The following is a 17925-nucleotide window of genomic DNA, read 5'->3' as shown; positions in this document are numbered from 1 at the left end:
TAGATAGGATTCAAATCTGGGTGCAATTTGGAGGTAATGGTTACTGAGAGTAAATATGGTGCAGAGTTCATTCATTATATTTCAATGCATGAAAAGAACTCACAATCTCACCATTAATGAATCACCAAAGCACCAAAAAGACATCAAGGTATACAAATTTTTTAGAGCTAGAGCACAAAAAAATTATCTAGTGATCCATTAAGTTGCAGAGGAAATGACAAAGTGTAGAAGTTCAAATTTTAGGCGATAAGTACTTTGTGAGTCTTTGAAAATCAAGTATCTATTGTTATAAAATTTCTAGGGTTTATTCAAAATGCCTTCTTGAAAAGAGTTCACTAGACAAATAGATTATTGGAAACATTCTATACACGATGATTTTCTTGAATAATTCCCTTTATCAATACATGAAATAACTAAGGGGAGGGAGCACATTCCAAAACACCCTAGGGTAACTGCAGCAGAAGGTTTCTATGATAAAGCAAATTGGGTAAGAGATGCCCAGGTCTCCATGGGGGGTTTAGGGTTGTTCAAGAAGTGGTTTTTAGAATGAAAACTAGACACCCATGTGAGCAATATTTGGGAGTTTGATATTGGAAAATTAATAGTCCACACTATTTTCTTTGATAGTGATTTGTTGATGGATTTAGCCAAAAAATATGATCCAATTACATGGTGGGTAAAGAATCATGAGTGAATGAATCTTTTTCGGGTCTACCCTAAACTGATTAGTGAGGTTTTCAACCTCAACCCTAACCACACCATGCATAAAATCATTGATCTAGATGACCTTAAAGCTAGGTATGATGCATAAAGGATTTACTTGAGGGTAGGTCCATTGCAAGAACATGCTACTAAAATTGGTAACTTGTCTATGATTACTACCAGCACCCTAGAGCCGTTACTCAAAATACATTTTAACCTTAGGGCTCAGGAATTATATTTTTCTCTTTGCAAAATTTTTGCGATGGATGAAGCTGACCAAATCCTAGGCTCAATTGTCCTTGTTATGGCTCAAACCCTTCAATTCGAGATGAGCACTATTTTGGATTTTGCTACATTTCTTGCAAAATAAATTGATGCAGGAGCATCCAGAGGTATAAGGGCAATCCTGTGTCACCCAAAAAAATGTACTTAGACTTAGTTTCTATTTTATGTCTTTGCATTTTTGGATACCCATTTGGCTCAAATAAAGGTTCCAACTCTCATAGTTCAACTACCAGTGCATTTAAAAATCCCGAAAAAATAGGAGCATGCAATTTGACCATCATTTTGGTGACCTAGAAGGTGTGACTTGGCCAGATGAATGTAATCGAGATTTAGAGCATTCCAGAAAAAGAATCAGGTCAAAAGGCCCCACGGTTTGAAAGTTATTGCAATTTTTCGGGTTTTGGAGACCCCCTAAGAATGCTTCAGAGTCAGATTTGGGGCATTAAATGACCTTGAAAAGGGTCGAAAAATGGGGGACGAGCAAAGCTGGTCCATAGGGCTATAGAGCGCTTCGAGAGCTTTCCGAAAATGTAAACGGTTTGTCAATCAGAGTTACGGTTCAAAAGTTATGCCTCCCGGAAGTTCGGCTACCGTTTCTGGACTCTTCTAGAATTGCACCGACTTCTAACGCAGCTTCCGGAACCTTCTATTTTGTCGGTGGATGCCTACTAGCACTTTCTAGAATGTACTCCTAGTCCTTAACCCTCCGGGGTCTATTTAAGGAGATTTCTGGCATTGTAAAAGGCAGTTCGGATTGGAGCTTGAGAGGAGGTGCTAAAGGAGAAATATTCTCCAGATTTATGCTATTGTAAGCCCGCAGGGCATGTTTTGAGTTTATTTTCTCTGCACTGTTTGTACCAACTTATTTTCTCAATTAATATAATTTCCCCTTTCTATTGTGTCTATTCTGGTTGTTGGGTTGTGTCCCCATCATAAATTCACAATGGTTTAGTGGGGATAGCATGAGGAAAAGTAGACAAACCACTGTATTGGTATTCATTACTAATGTATGTATGCTTTTAAAAAGGATTTACCTTTCTCTCCAAGGGTATGGAGTTGGAAATAATCAAGGATGGAGAAAGGAATCCAATGTAGCTTTGGAGTGTGGATATGATTTTAGAGGCTACAGATGCCAATTATATGAGATTTGATAGATACATTGCATCAAAGCTTAGATTTCTTTTGAAAGGGGACAACCCTAGAATTCCACAAGCACTATTAAAAATGCTCAGATTTAAGGACCATGCACAAGAACTATTGGTTAGTCATAATTAGGGGGATATAACCCCTTATAATGTTTCAACTGAAATAAGCGTATATGCTATTTTGGGAAAGCCACATGTGCTGCCATTTCATGTGCCCTTGAAGATAGGAATATCTAAGCTATTATGGAAAATAGGCACTATAGATGAGAGAGAGAGTTGCCTAAGAAGGGTACCTTTTTTCAAATTGTTACTGTGGTACATGATTTTGTCTTTGTGAGAAAAGGGTGGAAGCACCTAAATTTGTTTCTAGATAGATATAACATGGCAGAATCTCATGCTAGATTTATTGATCCTGAAGGATTCTATGACCGCTTAAGAGAGAAGGTGAAAGCTTCTCGCATGGTGCAACAAGTTTACTATCTAGAGGTCCATATTATTAGAAATGTTTTTACTTTGCAAGAAAAAGAACTAAGAAAGAAGAAATTGATAGTATTCAGCAAGACCCTAGAATTTATTAATGCTTTTGACCCCCATTATCACCCATTGAAAGATAAAAAATATTGGGGAGCCAAGATGCAAGCATTCATGAATAATTTTACTATGATTATCCAAACTATGAATGAGAAGAAGGCCATGTAGGTTGACACATATCCAAACAAGGATGTGGAGGTGCAAAGGAGGATCAACATCAGAAATGTAGTGGCCCCTAGCCAATATACCTTGTAGAAAAGATTGAGATATGTGATGATCCAGAATGTGTAATAGGTTTCTCTTCAATAGAGACTAGACCAAAGATGACCATCTACACCCAGTGCTCCAAAAAGACAAAGATTAGAGCAAGGGTCTTCTTCCCAAGTGGAGTAATATTCCTCAAGACAATCCCCAATTAGAATTGATGATGAAACATCTCTAAGGGAGAAACTTAGACAAATTGGTAGAGAGGGAAATGTAATTGTTACTTCCACAGATTTGGAGATTGGAGAGCCTCAAGAACCACTTGCACCTTCATTGGATCTAATTGTGGCTGATTATCAAGGTAAAGAGATTGATTCCATAGTTGCTTAGGCTTCAGAGAAATTTATTAATGATGAGATTTTTGTAAAATCTAGGGCTTTTTCTAAAATTTTGTGGAGATTAAACATGGGAAATTTTGATAAAACTTGTGAGAAGATAAAGGTAGAATAGCTAGACAAACCTAACTCTAATATTAAGAAAGGGGTAAAGTCTAAATTTTTGAATGAATTTTCTCAATTTACACCTGAAGCTGGGAGGCATATATTTAAACAACCCAGAGTCCTCCTTTTCCTAGAATGGGATATAGTGAATGCCATTGTTTTTGACTTAATAAGAAAACAAAAGGATGTTCAATTAAGGACTAAGGAAGAGATATTACATGCTCATACAGGAGTCAAGTTTAGTGATGAACAAAATGCCCTTGTTATTTAGTCTATGGAAAAAAGGAAAAATACTAGAATGCATGAGATTTCTACTATAGAGCATATTGGTGCATTGACAGTGTTCAAGGCTGGTGAAGTAGGTAGTAAACAAATAATGGGAATGGCATCATAAATGCTAAAATTTGGTAGTCTGGTGTCTGGCCAAGAAGAAGATAGATTTTTCCAACTCAATGCTAGGTTTGAAGAAGTTCTAAAAGCATATGAGGAGAGGGGTATGAAAATACAATAATTAGAAAATAAAGTGACTCAAATGGAGAAGATTCTTCGAAAAAGAAAATTAGGAGAATCTAATAAACCCAAGATTGCATAGCGCCCACGACCACCTGTTGAGCTTTTTAAATCAACACCAATTATTGAAATACCAAATATCCTAGAAAGGTTTCAGTTCTATACTAGATAGGATTTTAAAGAGGAGAAAAATAAGTTATATGCATTGCATGTAGAACTTAATAATCAATATGAAGAAAAATTGAGGTACTGTATCATGTATTTAGTAGATAGAATTGAATGTACATCATTTTTTGATTTACTAGAAATGATTGAAGCTATTAGGGATGAGTTAAAAGGAAATGAAGTTGTATTTAGACCCATTGCACAAAAATGGACATAAAGAAATGAAGATATCACTGCTATGTGTATATCTGTTATCCAGCTAACATGTCATCAAATAGAAAAGGATTTTCATCTATTAAATAAATTACAAGCTTTTGATGATAAACAAGATTCCTTCCAAAGAAGATTAACTATTTGTTTTTCCAATTATTTAACAGAGAAATTTTATTTATTCCCTTGTGCTTTAAAGACAATTGAGAAAGTGAAGGAAAAGGAAGAATGGAAGAAGGAGCTGGATGAAATATTTTGTGAAAGAATGAATAAAGTTATAAATGAACCGGGCCATCTATTATGGGAAATGACAAATGAAGAGGTGGTAAAGGTGCAGTTGTTCTACAACACCATCAGAAAAGATCTTATGGGTATGGAGGCAATTGCGAATTCCTTAATAACTGTACAAAGAGAGGTCTTGAGTTTTGATTGGCTAGATGAAACTACCTACAATGAGTGGTAAGAAAAATTTATATCTATAGAGTAGATGGAAAGAGATGATGAAGTGGAGGATGATGTGGAAGAAAAAGATACAAAAATAGAAGGCACACTTGCCATTGATAATAAAGAAAAAGAGAATCCTTAGGTAGCAGGAGATGACTAATCACTTTCACATTTGATGGCCACCTACCCTAAGGAACAATAATGATAAAAGAATCCAATCATTGCGTTTTTTTTTTCTAGGAGAAATAAGATAAAGGGACCCACAAAAGAGTTTTCAATGTATCAGTCTTTCTATTATTCACATTATGTCTTTGTGTGATAGGTGTATGTAAGAATCTTTTTGAAGGACACCTGTCAATCACATTTTCCCTTTTCTTATTGCAACTCATATCTATAAAAATGAGTTTTCAAGGCAATGTGATGGTCCGATTTCTAATGTTTTTAGTCATACTTAGTTTTGTTTTGGTCCAAGAAAATTGAACAAGCTTTATGAAGTATTTCCTCTATTAGTTTATGGGAATACATTAATATAGAATGATCTCTGTGTTTCTTCCTATGGTCATTCTGACTTTACTGCAAAATGTACACAACTTTCAAAGAAAATGAATACAAATTCTGAGTTGTCTACATATTAGTTCTTTCTAAATTTTTTCTCATTTTGGTTACTTAGTTATCTTGATGTTGTATGAGTCAAAACTTATGCAATTGAATGCAATCCTTTAGGTTGTATATCTTTTCATCACTGTTATTAGTTCAATGTATTGAGTAAATGCTTTGATGAATTTGATAAGGTTGCTATAGTAATGAGAATGATGTTTTGAATCATGGACTCTAGTAAGAACTATTGATAATATTTATTGTAATAAAACAAATTAGATCTATAGATTTGTAGTAGACTCTAAATCCTATTGGATTAGGCACTAGTCAAATTCATTCAATTCGAAGAGAAATAAATCATAAATGGTTATCAAATGAAAAATTTACAAACAATTTTAATTTTATTTCTTGAAGATCTTCAAAGTTGGTCAATACTTGTTTGCATGAAATATTCTAGCCTTAGTTAACCATTGTTGCAAAGAATACTTGCAGATCTACAGAAGACTTTATGACCAAATATGTTAAATGGGATGTATTCTGTTTGAAATATCACAATTAACTGTGTGTTTATGGATTGGGGATGAGAATCAAAATGAAACTAAGATAGTATCCATACAACAACAGTTAGATTGAGTCATCCCTTAGGTATACTCACCTTGGTCTTGCAAAGCCTAAAGAGAAGGAAACCATTCTTGATTTTGTTAATGTTGGATCCAAATGGTTTGCATTTGTAATTGAAAATAGGAAATGTCTAATCTTTATTTTTCATAAGTATTACGCTTTTGGTATTGAGGCTCTCTATTGCTTAGTAGTTTTAAAACTCCAACAAAATGGTGACTCTACTCGAGAGTTGTCCAACACATTTGTGAAAAGTACTGCAGTTTGTTTGGTCCTATTGTGCACATGCGTGTTAGACTATGTAAATTTTTCTCATGGTTATAAGGGGATGCTTAGTGAAAAACCTTGAGAATTTAAAAAGAAAGAAAGAAAAGCCAAACTACCACAAAGCTACACTGACATATCTAGTCATTCTAGGAGTCTTATCTAACAAGCAAGAGTTGCAGTCTTATAATATCAGTAATTGGTCCATCTGTGTCAGATATTTCCATTTCCATTTGTGGTTGTTTTTCTTAAAGTCAAAAATAATTATATTTTTTTATTTTCCCAAGAAAAGGGTGGTGACTCAGTCAAGGTTTTGAAGCTAGTGCTTTTTTATATATAGTGAAATGGCTGACAAAAGAAAAAACAAAAGAGCTTACACAAGAGCTCATCTTGATGAACCAATGTATATTGATTTTCGTAAAGGTGGTAGGAAGAACCTAAATAAGAAAATAATAGATCCAAATCCCACCTAGAAACCCAGAGGTAGTGTATCTATCAATTCCTAGTATCAACCAGTGATAGGGAGAGAGTCATCTTCACTTAGCTCTAAATCAGAAACCACAAGACTCTTCGGAGGGATATTTACTACCCCAGTACCAAATGAAAGAGTATATCAAGATAAGGATATGTCACCAATAAGGAATATATCCCCCAGACCAGATCCCATAGCTGAAATGCATCATAGGTTAGGACTCAGGAATTCTTTTGGAGATCCCTCTAATCCTAAAATAGTCCCATACACAGAACCAAATCTTATAGATCTAGATAACCCTATTGATTCAGAAGCTACTTCTGTAGATCCTTCAAAAGTACAATTAGAGATAGGATTTCTAAAGAAATGGGTTGCTAAGGAAGAAGCTAAGCATGTTCGCCTTGAAAAAGAAAAAGAGCAAGCCACCTTGGATGCCATAATAAAAATAGATGCTCTACTAAGAAGGATGGTTTCCTTAAAGTAATAGAATAAAAAGTTAGAAGAGAAAACTATAACTCTTCGTACTGATGTTTTCAGAGATGTAGACAATTTGAAAGCTAAAGTTCAAGAATAAGAACAACACCTGAATCAAAAGCAAGAACCAATTATTGCTCAAGTCCAAGACTATAAACCAGTACAGGTAAATCCTATAGAACCCATTTTTAAAGTTACAGACAAAGGAAAGGGTAAAGCTATCGAAGTCCGGATAAATGAACCTCAAGCTCAACCTAGCAAATCCTTAAAAACTATCATGTCCAAATTAAGTTTAAATCTAGAGAAGGCTAGAAAGGAGAAAGAAGATCTTGCAAAAGAGCTTGAAGAGGTGGAAAATGAAGCTCAAGCTATAGAAACTAGGAAATTTTTTTAGTTCATTAAGACTAATTCTACATTAGCCTCATGGCCAAATTTATCCATTCTAGCTTTAGTTTCTATACCTCCTTGTGGACCAGTAGTTTTAGTTCAAGGACTATCTCAATCTGCTCCTGCTTCATCATTCACCACTTATATTCAAGTCCCTATTGTCCAACCTCAACAATCCCAAAGTGTTCCTATAAACCAAGAAAATATAGCAAGCACCTCAAATGTTCTTGGTTTTCAAAAGAAACCTGTATACATGGAAAATTATAGACAAATATCATTTACAGGTATTCCTAGTGCTCCACATCCCATATCTTTTGATTTAAGAGATAAATTTGTTAAGTTTTCTAGAAATAACGTTGTCACTAGTGAAGAACATTTGAGAATTTTCATAGACATGTTAAATGATTATAAAGTTGAACATGAAGACGTGGTCATGAAGTTGTTTTTGCATTCACTAACTGATGATGCGAGGGATTAGTTCAGAAGGCTACTTGATGATAGTATTAGCTCATGGAGTGATTTGAAGAAGTTATTCAAAGAACAATATAGAGAAAACACTAATGTTGGATTCATGTTAAATGAATTCAACAATATCAAGAAGAATCCTAATGAGTCTGCATTTGATTTCAATGTACAATTCTAGATAGGTATGTACAAAATGTTTCAAGTTATGAGATTGAATGAGGATGTTTGTCTGATAACATATTTTAATGTTTTTGATAGAAAAATTTCTTACCAATTGAGGGATAAGGCTCCTAAAATTTTAAGGGATGCATACAAGCTTGCAATAAATATTGAGAATAATAGAAAAGCATCCAAAAAATTAGGTAGGAGTGATGATCCAAAGCTTTTTAATCCCAAGAATAACAACAAAAAGGAGGTTGATAAAACTCCTATAGGAAAGAAGTTAGAAGAACCTACAATAGGCCAAGTGTTGGAATTGCTTAAAAAGATGAATCCCACTAGTTTCAATAAGCCAAATGTTGCCGAGAAAACCCCTATGAGTAATAGAAAGTTCAATAGATAGCCTAGAATGCAGAATTACCCTTATACTACCCAATGGAAGGATGGCAAGCCAATCCCTAACCAAACTCAAAATGTAAAGGATATGGGTGCACTTGACCCTTTGCAAAGAATTTCAGTAAATATGTATGATAATGTGCCATGGTGTATTATTTTTCAATCACCCCACTTAGCAAAATATTGTATAGTTGCTTAGTCATTTGTTTTTTATCACAATTTACAAACTAAGGAGGAAGAAGAAAAGAGTCATAATGATGTAAGTCGTAACATGGTAAGAATGTGTAGTGACTGTGTTGACTCTAATTTAGAAGAAACATAAAGTGATTTGGAAAATAAGAAAATTGCTTATCAATTACTCATCAACAAGTTTTTTCAGACAATGAAGGTTGTGACGAAGATCAGGTATGTGTTACATCTTCTAAAGTGGGTCATGTAAGTTTAAGAATGTCTTCCAAAGAAGAAATTTATAGGATCACTAAAAAAATGATTTGCCAAGTGCATAGCAACTATAATTTGAGAAAAAAAATAGTTAACAATGAAATTGGGAAGCCTTTTGGTGTATTTATAAAAGACATCACTCACAAGATGAAAGATGAAGACAAGAAGACTAATGCAGAGACCATCAAAGCTAAAGATGTTAAAACTAAGAAGTGGGAACCTAAAAAGAAATTGCAATTCCAAGCCAATGAGACATGAAAATCAATTATACAAGAGAAGGGCTCGGGATCTGATAATTCCAAGCAAATAGTAATCCCTACTACTCAGAAAGCTCCTACTCCAGGTATGATTGTTAAACCCACTATGTCTGAGCCAATTGATATGATATCCATGTTGTCCCAAATCACTATTAAGGTACCTTTTTCTAAACTTTTTTGAATTGAAGAGCATAAGAATAAAGCCTTGTCATGGTTGGGAGGGGTAATAACTAACAATAACAATGTAGAAAAAAGTGTTATTCAGTAGACTCCCTTAGTAATAGAGGATAGTGGTATCATGTCCCAAATTCCCTAAATATTCTTGGATGACTCATCAGTAGCATACATAGAATATATTGAACCATTCTTTCTCAATCTAATTATAAAAGGGAAGACCCTAAAAAATTGCATGACATAATGCCTTTCAAAGTAATGGAAGCCTTAGGGTTGAAAGTAGACACTAAGTAGGGTAGATGTAGAGGTATAGATGCTAGGGAAGTCCCAGTCATAGGTACTATAAATGCTTTGCCATTTAAACTAGATGCATATCATGAGGTAGAGTTGACCATGTAAGTCCTCGTAGTTGATATACCTCCACACTATGGAATGTTACTTTCTAGAAAATGGATTGCTGCTATGGGAGGTAGCCTGCAATGTGACTTAACTTATGAAACTTTTCACATAAGTGATAAGGCTATAAAAGTAAAGCTAGAGCCAAAGGTTAGTCACATCTTAGGTGAAGAAATTGACAAAGATGCTACTTGCTTTTTAGATACTAGTGTGAATGCATTCAGAGCTAAATTGATTATCCAAGAAGGTGAGAATTTTCCTACTATAATTGAACATGAAGTTGAGTGTTGTATGAATTCACTAAAGTTATGGACAATTTTCCTTGATGAGAAAATTCTAAGGAAGGTGCATGGGCAAAGGTAGTTTTTGTCTCTCCTGAGAAAAACACTTTTAGATACTCTTTTACCTTAATTTTCTCATGCACCAACAATATAGCTAAGTATGAAGCATTGCTGTTAGGATTGAAAGTGGCTACCCATCATGGGATCAAGAAATTATATGTTATAGGTGATTTTGAATTGATTATCTCACAAGTAATGGGAACATATGATTCTAAGAACATAAGGTTGAAATAGTATAGAAATGTTGTGTGGGATTAGATTGAATTCTTTGAAGCATTTGGTATATCATGAAGGGATAGAACTCAAAATAAGATGGTCGACTTATTAGAAAATATAGCCATTAAACCCCATGATGTTTCATTTGCGGGGATATCACAAGTTAAAGTTCAAAATAGGCCATCAATACTTGACAATGTTGAACATTGGCAAGTCTGTGAAGATGACAAAGACATTGTGAATTTCTTGCTAAATGAAGATAAATATCATGGTCAGGAGATGGATTGCAGTGATTTGGTTGAGACAATAGATAGGAAGGAAACAATTTTTGGCCAAGAAGTTATACATCTGAAGACTAACAAAGTACCTAAAGGTTTGGTCATCTTGGAGAATATGTTGATAACCAAGACAGGGTAGGACATGGAACTAAGGATTGTAAACCCCAGGAGTTAGAAGAGATAAATTTGGGTACTAGTGAGGCCCAAAAGAAGGTCTATATTGGTTAGAATTTATCACCTAAAATTAGGATGCCTTTGATTGACCTATTAAGAAAGTACACACATGTTTTTGTGTGGTCATATGATGACTTGAAAGTCTACAAAGAAGATCTCTTTCAACATGTTTGTACCATTGAAAGACAATCTAAAACCTTTTAGGCAAAAGAAGAGTCCAGCCAACCCCACCCTATCCACCAAAATGCAAGAGGAACTAATGAAGTTAAGGGATGGGGGAATAATCAAGCCTATTAGACATTCCACCTGGGTTTCAAACTTAGTTCCTATTAGAAAAAATAATGGAGATATTAGACTCTGTGTAGATTTCAGAAATCTAAACATTGCTTCCCTAAAAGATAATTATGGGTTACCGAATATGGAAGCCATACTACAGTAAGTAATAGGGTTTGAACTTATGTCAATGATGGATGGATTCTCAAGATATAACCATGTCTTGGTAAAAGAAATAGAATGATTCAAGACAACATTTACAACTCCTTCAGGGACTTATGTATATGTAAGAATGCCTTTTGGATTGGTTAATGTTGGTGCTACATTCCAAAGAGCCATGGATGTGGCTTTTCATGAATATATCAATAAGTTTATGGTGGTATATCAAGATGACCTCATAGCTTATTCCAAGAAGGCTAAAGACCACTATAGGCATTTGGAAAATATTTTTATCAAAGAATTGGAATATGGAGTGTCATTAAACCCTAAGAAATGTACATTTGGGGTAACTAAAGGTAAGTTATTGGGAAATATAGTATAAAAGAATGGGGTAAAGATAGACCCTAAAAGATTAGTAGCCATTGATAAAGTCCCCAAGCCAAAGAATGTAAAAGGAATTCAATATTTCTTTGGGCAAGTTAATTTTTTGAGAAGGTTTGTTACTAACTTTGCTAAATTAGTAGAGCTATTTCAGAGATGCTAAAAAAGGGAGCTATTATAGATTGGAATGGTGAGCCTTCAAAAGAATTCCAAGATATTAAAAATGCAATAAAAAATGCTCAAGTGTTGAGAACTCCTGACTATACTAAGTCTATCCACATATTTTCTTTTGCTTCTTTTCATACTATAGTTGTAGTTTTGTTGTAAAAGAATGAGAAGGGATATGAACAATCGATTGCATTTTCTAGTAAGTCACTACAACTAGCTAAGTTGAAGTATGAAATAAATGAAAAACAAGCATATGCTCTAGTGAAAGTTGTAAAGGCTTTTTGATGCTACTTGGTGGGTGCTATTGTGATTGCATTTGTGCCTAGTGCTGGTATGAAAGATATATTTTCTCAACAAGAAGTGTCAAGAAAAAGATGTAGGTGGATCAATAGGATATAGGAATTTAATATTGAGATATAGATAACAAAGTTGGTAAGAGGTAAAGGTTTAGCCAAACTCATGGGTCAATCTAATTTGGATGATAACCGGATTAATATGGTGACAGATGACTTTAGAACTTATTTGTGTGATATGAATAATTCTAAGTGGTATACCAATGTTATTTACTATCTACAACACTTAAAGGTTCCATCTCACTTAATTGAAAATGAGAAAAGGAGCACTAAATTACAAGCTATTAGGTACATAATTATCCAAGGTAGTCTATGGTGGAGAAATTTTGAAGGGATATTATTGAAATGTGTTGATCAAGAAAACGCCCAAGAAATTCTGAGTGAGATGCATACTAGAGTGTATGGGGGACATTATATGGCTAAAACCACTGCACACAAGGTAATGAGAGCTGGATTTTAGTGGCCATCCTTATTCAAGGATGGTCAAATCATCATTAACAAATGTGACTCTTGTCTTGGAAAACTTAAATTCTTAGGTAATACTCCTTTAAAGCCAGTTGAGGTGCAAGCACCATTTCGATAGTGGGGTATGGATTTCATAGGTGAGATTTCTCCTAAATCAAGTACTGGCTATTCTTGGATTTTAGTTGCTACTGATTATTTTACAAAATGGGTAGAAGCTATCCCTACAAGAAATGCAACAAGTAAAGTTGTCAATAATTTCTTGCTAAGTAATGTTATTTCTAGATTTGGATGCCCTCAGAGAATTGTGATAGATAATTCTATGTGCTTCAGATCTAAGGAATTTATAAAGTTCTATGGCCAGTATCGAATAACCAGGTCAACATTTTCACCATATCATCCACAAGGAAATGGGTAGGCTATATCCACAAATAAAAGCTTATTAAAAATTATTAAAAGGACCTTGGATGATAACAAGAAGGCATGGGATGCTAAGTTGCAACTTGCAATATGAGCTGACAGAGTGACTATCGAGAAAGCCATTGGAGTAGCTCCTTTTGATCTGGTATATGAAATTCAAGCAAGGATGTCTCAGAATAACTTAATGGGACTCTACAATCATATCCAATTATATGATGAAGATATTACAAATGATATGCAAGAAAGGCTTGATGAGCTTGTAGGGTTAGTAGAAACAAGAAAGGAGGCATCAGTTAGAAACCAAAAGTTGCAATTACAAATCAAGACATTGCCTGACAAAAGGACAATAAGAAAAAAATTTCAAAATGGAGATTTAGTCCTAATGTGGAATGTTAAAATTGAAGATAAAGGAAAACATTGTAAGTTTTACCCTATCTAGCTAGGTCCCTATTTAATTGAAAATTGATGGGGAGAAGATTCTTATATCATCAAGGATTTATCAAACAATATTCTAGAGCTGCTAGTTTATGGATAGTTCTTAAAGAGATACTTTTCTTAAGGTATCTATTTTTCCATGAATGTTATCCTTAGGTTTCCTTGTGTTGTTGTACATTGCGTATATTTTGTGTATCCATGTAAATATCCCTGCACAGTCTGGTTTCTTGTTTCTATGTGTTATTATGTGCTCTCTAAAGGAGTTCTCATTCAAAGCCAGGTATGTGGTCTACTCTCCCAAATATTCTAAACTCTTGCATAGGCTCAAATAGTCTATCATCCCTAGATAGAGCCATTGTTGGTGTGATTTTCATAGTACAAAGAAAATTATGAAAAATTTGTGAAAAATCATTTGTGGTCATTATATTATGCAATTTAGGGTTTCCTCATTGTATTTCTCAAATTTCTTAGATTGCCCTAGTTCATGTCCTAGTCTCTATGTTGTTGGAATTTTATTAGTTTCTCAAGGTTTTTCATCAGAGAAATTAGTTGAGAAACCCTAATGCCTTATTACATTTTACCTTAGTCTTGAAAATCCTTGAAAATAATATTTCAAAAAATGCTCTTAAGGCATATTACTTTTACACCAAGGAGGGGCTTGCACAAGAATGACTTCATTAAAATCTTGTTTAAACCTTAGGTGGTCGTGCTTTGCCTACAAATTGCTCCATAATTTTATTAAAGAATACCTCTAATGATACAAAGTTTATATGATCATTGATCTTGTTCAGATCAATGGGCATCACATTCCCACAATTTTGAGATGCAAGTTTTTTAAATAAGGGCATGTGCTTTGATGACATGTAGCCCTTGCCCTTTTTAACTCTTAGTGAGCCATAAAGTTTGTAATGAGTCATAAGTTGTTAGAACCTTTTATAGACTCATCAGTACATTTTGTGCATGTTCTACAATTCCTACAATGTCATTGATTGAGTTACTAACAAAGGTATTCTTTTATCACCAAGATTCATTAACCATTGATTTTATTTAAATCAAGGGCTAGTGCTTTCCTACAAGATGGAGATGCTTGAGAATTAAATAATGTAGGGATGCATAAATATGTCACATAGAATAGTCTAACAACATGAGCTTTCCATTTCGAAGGATTATGATTGAGACATCTTTCGTGGCAAATGTTAGATGAGTTGGACTGGAGGGGAGCATTTTATTTGTTCAATTTGGCTTACGTGGTATTTAAGACACATGATTCTATAGCCATTGATCTGTCAAAGATCAAAGGCTAATGCAAGCCCACATTTTCAAGCTACGTGAAAGATAAGTAAAATGGGCAAGTAGTTTTTTGACACATAGCAAGGTGGGGTCAAGAATCTCTAGTATGTGATGTAGTGTCCATGCTATAAGATTATCATAGATATGTATTACTAGATGTGCCACTAAAGAAGCTGGTCTACTAGATAGGAGTGAAGCTTTATCAACCATAGATCTTTTAAAGATTGAGGGTTAGTACAAGCTCGCATTTTGAAGATTCTTATTCAATAAGGAATGTGGGTATGCGTCGTTGTGCCGCATGTCACAATGGGGCCAAAATGAGGGAAGAATGCTAAGTCAATCCATGTGTGTCTATCACATGTGCTTAGTTGGGAGTTCTTATGCTATGGGCATGAAAATCTTAGCAATTAATGTAATAGTTAGACGTGTTAGAGCATAAGGGTTGAGAAGAGTCATTCCATTGGTCCAAGTGGATGTTGTGATCATAATGTGCAAAGTTCTTCACTCCATGGATCTTGTCTCACTCAACAATGGTTGCAAGCCATCATTTTGAAGATGCTCATCTAATAAAGAAATGTAGGAATGCACCAGCTTGACATATCGAAGAAATGATGTCAAGCACCTACTTACTTAGAAGATTGTGGACATGCTAGCGTGGAAGTTGTTAAAGGCACAAACTCATATAAAGGCTTCCTATTGGTTAGCATAGCTGACTAGAATTTGTTCAATTGTAAATCAGTCTGATCATTGATCTTATCTTGATCAACAAGTGGCACTTCCCTACAATTCTAAGGTGCAAGAAATTTAAGGAAAGTAGGTAAGCGATATTGCAACATGTGGGCTTGTTTTTAAAGCCATAAAGCTCATTTCTTTTTTAAACTAAAGCCATCTAATTTGATGAAAATCTATGGATAGGATTTAAATTCGGGTGTAATTAGGAGGTAATAGTTACTAAGAGTAAATATGGTGCAGAGTTCATTTGTGCGATTTCAATACATGAAAAGAACTCATGATCTCACCATTAATGAATCGCCAAAGTACATAAAGAACATTAGAGCATACAATACATTTAGAGCCAGGGCATAGAAATTTTATCTAGTGATCTAGTAAGTTGCAAAGGAAATCACATAGTGTAGAAGTGAAAATCTTAGAAGGTAATTACTCTGTGAATCTTTGAAAATCAAGTATCTATTGTTATACAATTTCTAGGGTTTATTTAAAATGTCACTCTAAAAAGAATTCACTAGAAAAATAGATTATCTAAAACATTCTGTACATGATGATTTTTTGCACAATTCCCTTTATCAATACATGAAATAACTATGGGGAGGGAGCACATTCCAAAACACCCTAGGGTAACTATAGCAGAAGGTTCCTATGATAAAGAAAATTGGGTAAGAGATGCCCAAGTTTCCATGGGGGGTTTGGAGTTGTTCAAGAAGTGGTTTTCAGAATGAAAACTAGATACCCCTATGAGCAATGTCTGGGAGTTTGATATTGGGAAATTGATAGTCCTGACTATTTTCTTTGATACTAATTTGTTGATGGATTTAGCCAAAAAATATGATCCAATTACAGGGTGGGTAAAGAATCATGTGAGAGTGAATCTTTTTTGGGTCTACCCTAAACTAATTAATGAGGTTTTCAACCTCAACCCTAACCATGCTGTGCATGAAATCATTGATCTAGATGAACTCCAAGCTAAGTTTGATGCACAAAGGATTTACTTAAGGACAAGACCATTGCAAGAAAATGCTGCTAAAATTGGTACTTTGTCTATGATTACTATTAGCACCCTAGAGCCATTACTAAAAAGATATTTTAACCTTAAGGCTTAGGCATTATATTTTTCTCTTTGAAAATTTTTTGGGATGGATGAAGCTGACCAAATCCCACGCTCAATCATCCTTGTTATGGTTCAAATCCTTCAATTTAGGATGAGCACTATTCTGGATTTTGCTACTTTTCTTGCAAAAGAGATTCACAATGGTTTGGTGGGGATAGCATGAGGAAAAGTGGATAAACCATTATGTTGGTATTCATTGCTTATGTATGTATGCTTGTATAAAAGATTTACCTTTTTCTCCAAGGGTATGGAGTTGGAAATAACTAGGAATGGAGAAAGGAATCCAGTGTAGCTTTGGAGTGTGGATATGACTTCAGATGCTACATATGCCAATTATCTAAGATTTGATAGATACTTTGCATCAAAGCTTAGATTACTTTTGAAAGGGGACAACCCCAAAATTCCACAAGGATTGTTAGAATTGGTCAAACTTAAGGACCATGCACAAGGACTATTGCTTAGTCATAATTGGGGGGATACAATCCCTTATAATGTTTCAACTATAATAAGAGTATATGGTTTTTTGGGGAAGCCACATGTGCTACCATTTCATGTGCCCTTAAAGATAAGAATAGATGAGTTGTTATGGAAAATAGGCACTATAAACAAGAGGGAGTTGCCTAAGAAGGGTACCTTTTTTCTGATTGTTACTGTGGTACATGATATTATCTTTGTGAGAAAAGGATGGAAGCACCTAAATTTGTTTCTAGATAGATATAACATGGCAGAATCTCATGCCAAATTTATTGATCCTAAAGGATTCTATGACCTCTTACAAGAGAGAGGGTGAAACCTTCTCACATGGTGCAAAAAGTTTACTATCCAGAGGATGTGATTATAAATGTTTTTACTTTGCAAGAACAAGAACTAAGAAAGGAGAAATGGATAGTATTCAGCAAGACCCTAGAATTTTTTAATGCTTTTCACCTCCATTATCACCCATTGAAAGATAAAAAATATTGGGGATCCAAGATGCAAACAATAATGAATAATTTTACTATGATTATCCAAACTATGAATGAGAAGAAGGCTATGTATGTTGAGACATATCTAGACAAGGCTGCAGAGGTGCAAAGGAGGATCAACAAGAGAAGTGTAGTGGCCCCTGGCCAATATGCCTTGCAGAAAAGGGTGAGATATGTGATGATCCAAAATGTGCAATAGGTTCCTCTTTAGTATAGACCAGACCCAAAGCCCATTTGTACCTAGTGCTCCAAAAAGAAAATGATTAGAGCAAGGTTCTTCTTCCCAAGTGGAGCAATATTCCCCAAGACAATCCCCAATTAGAATTGATTATGAAACATCTCTAAGGGGGAAGCTTAGAAAAATTGTT

The sequence above is a fragment of the Cupressus sempervirens genome, chromosome 9, assembly GCF_028749045.1.
Source record: "Cupressus sempervirens isolate cs-2001-9-10 chromosome 9, ASM2874904v1, whole genome shotgun sequence".
Taxonomy (NCBI): domain Eukaryota; kingdom Viridiplantae; phylum Streptophyta; class Pinopsida; order Cupressales; family Cupressaceae; genus Cupressus; species Cupressus sempervirens.
Note: the sequence above shows the minus strand (reverse complement) of the source record.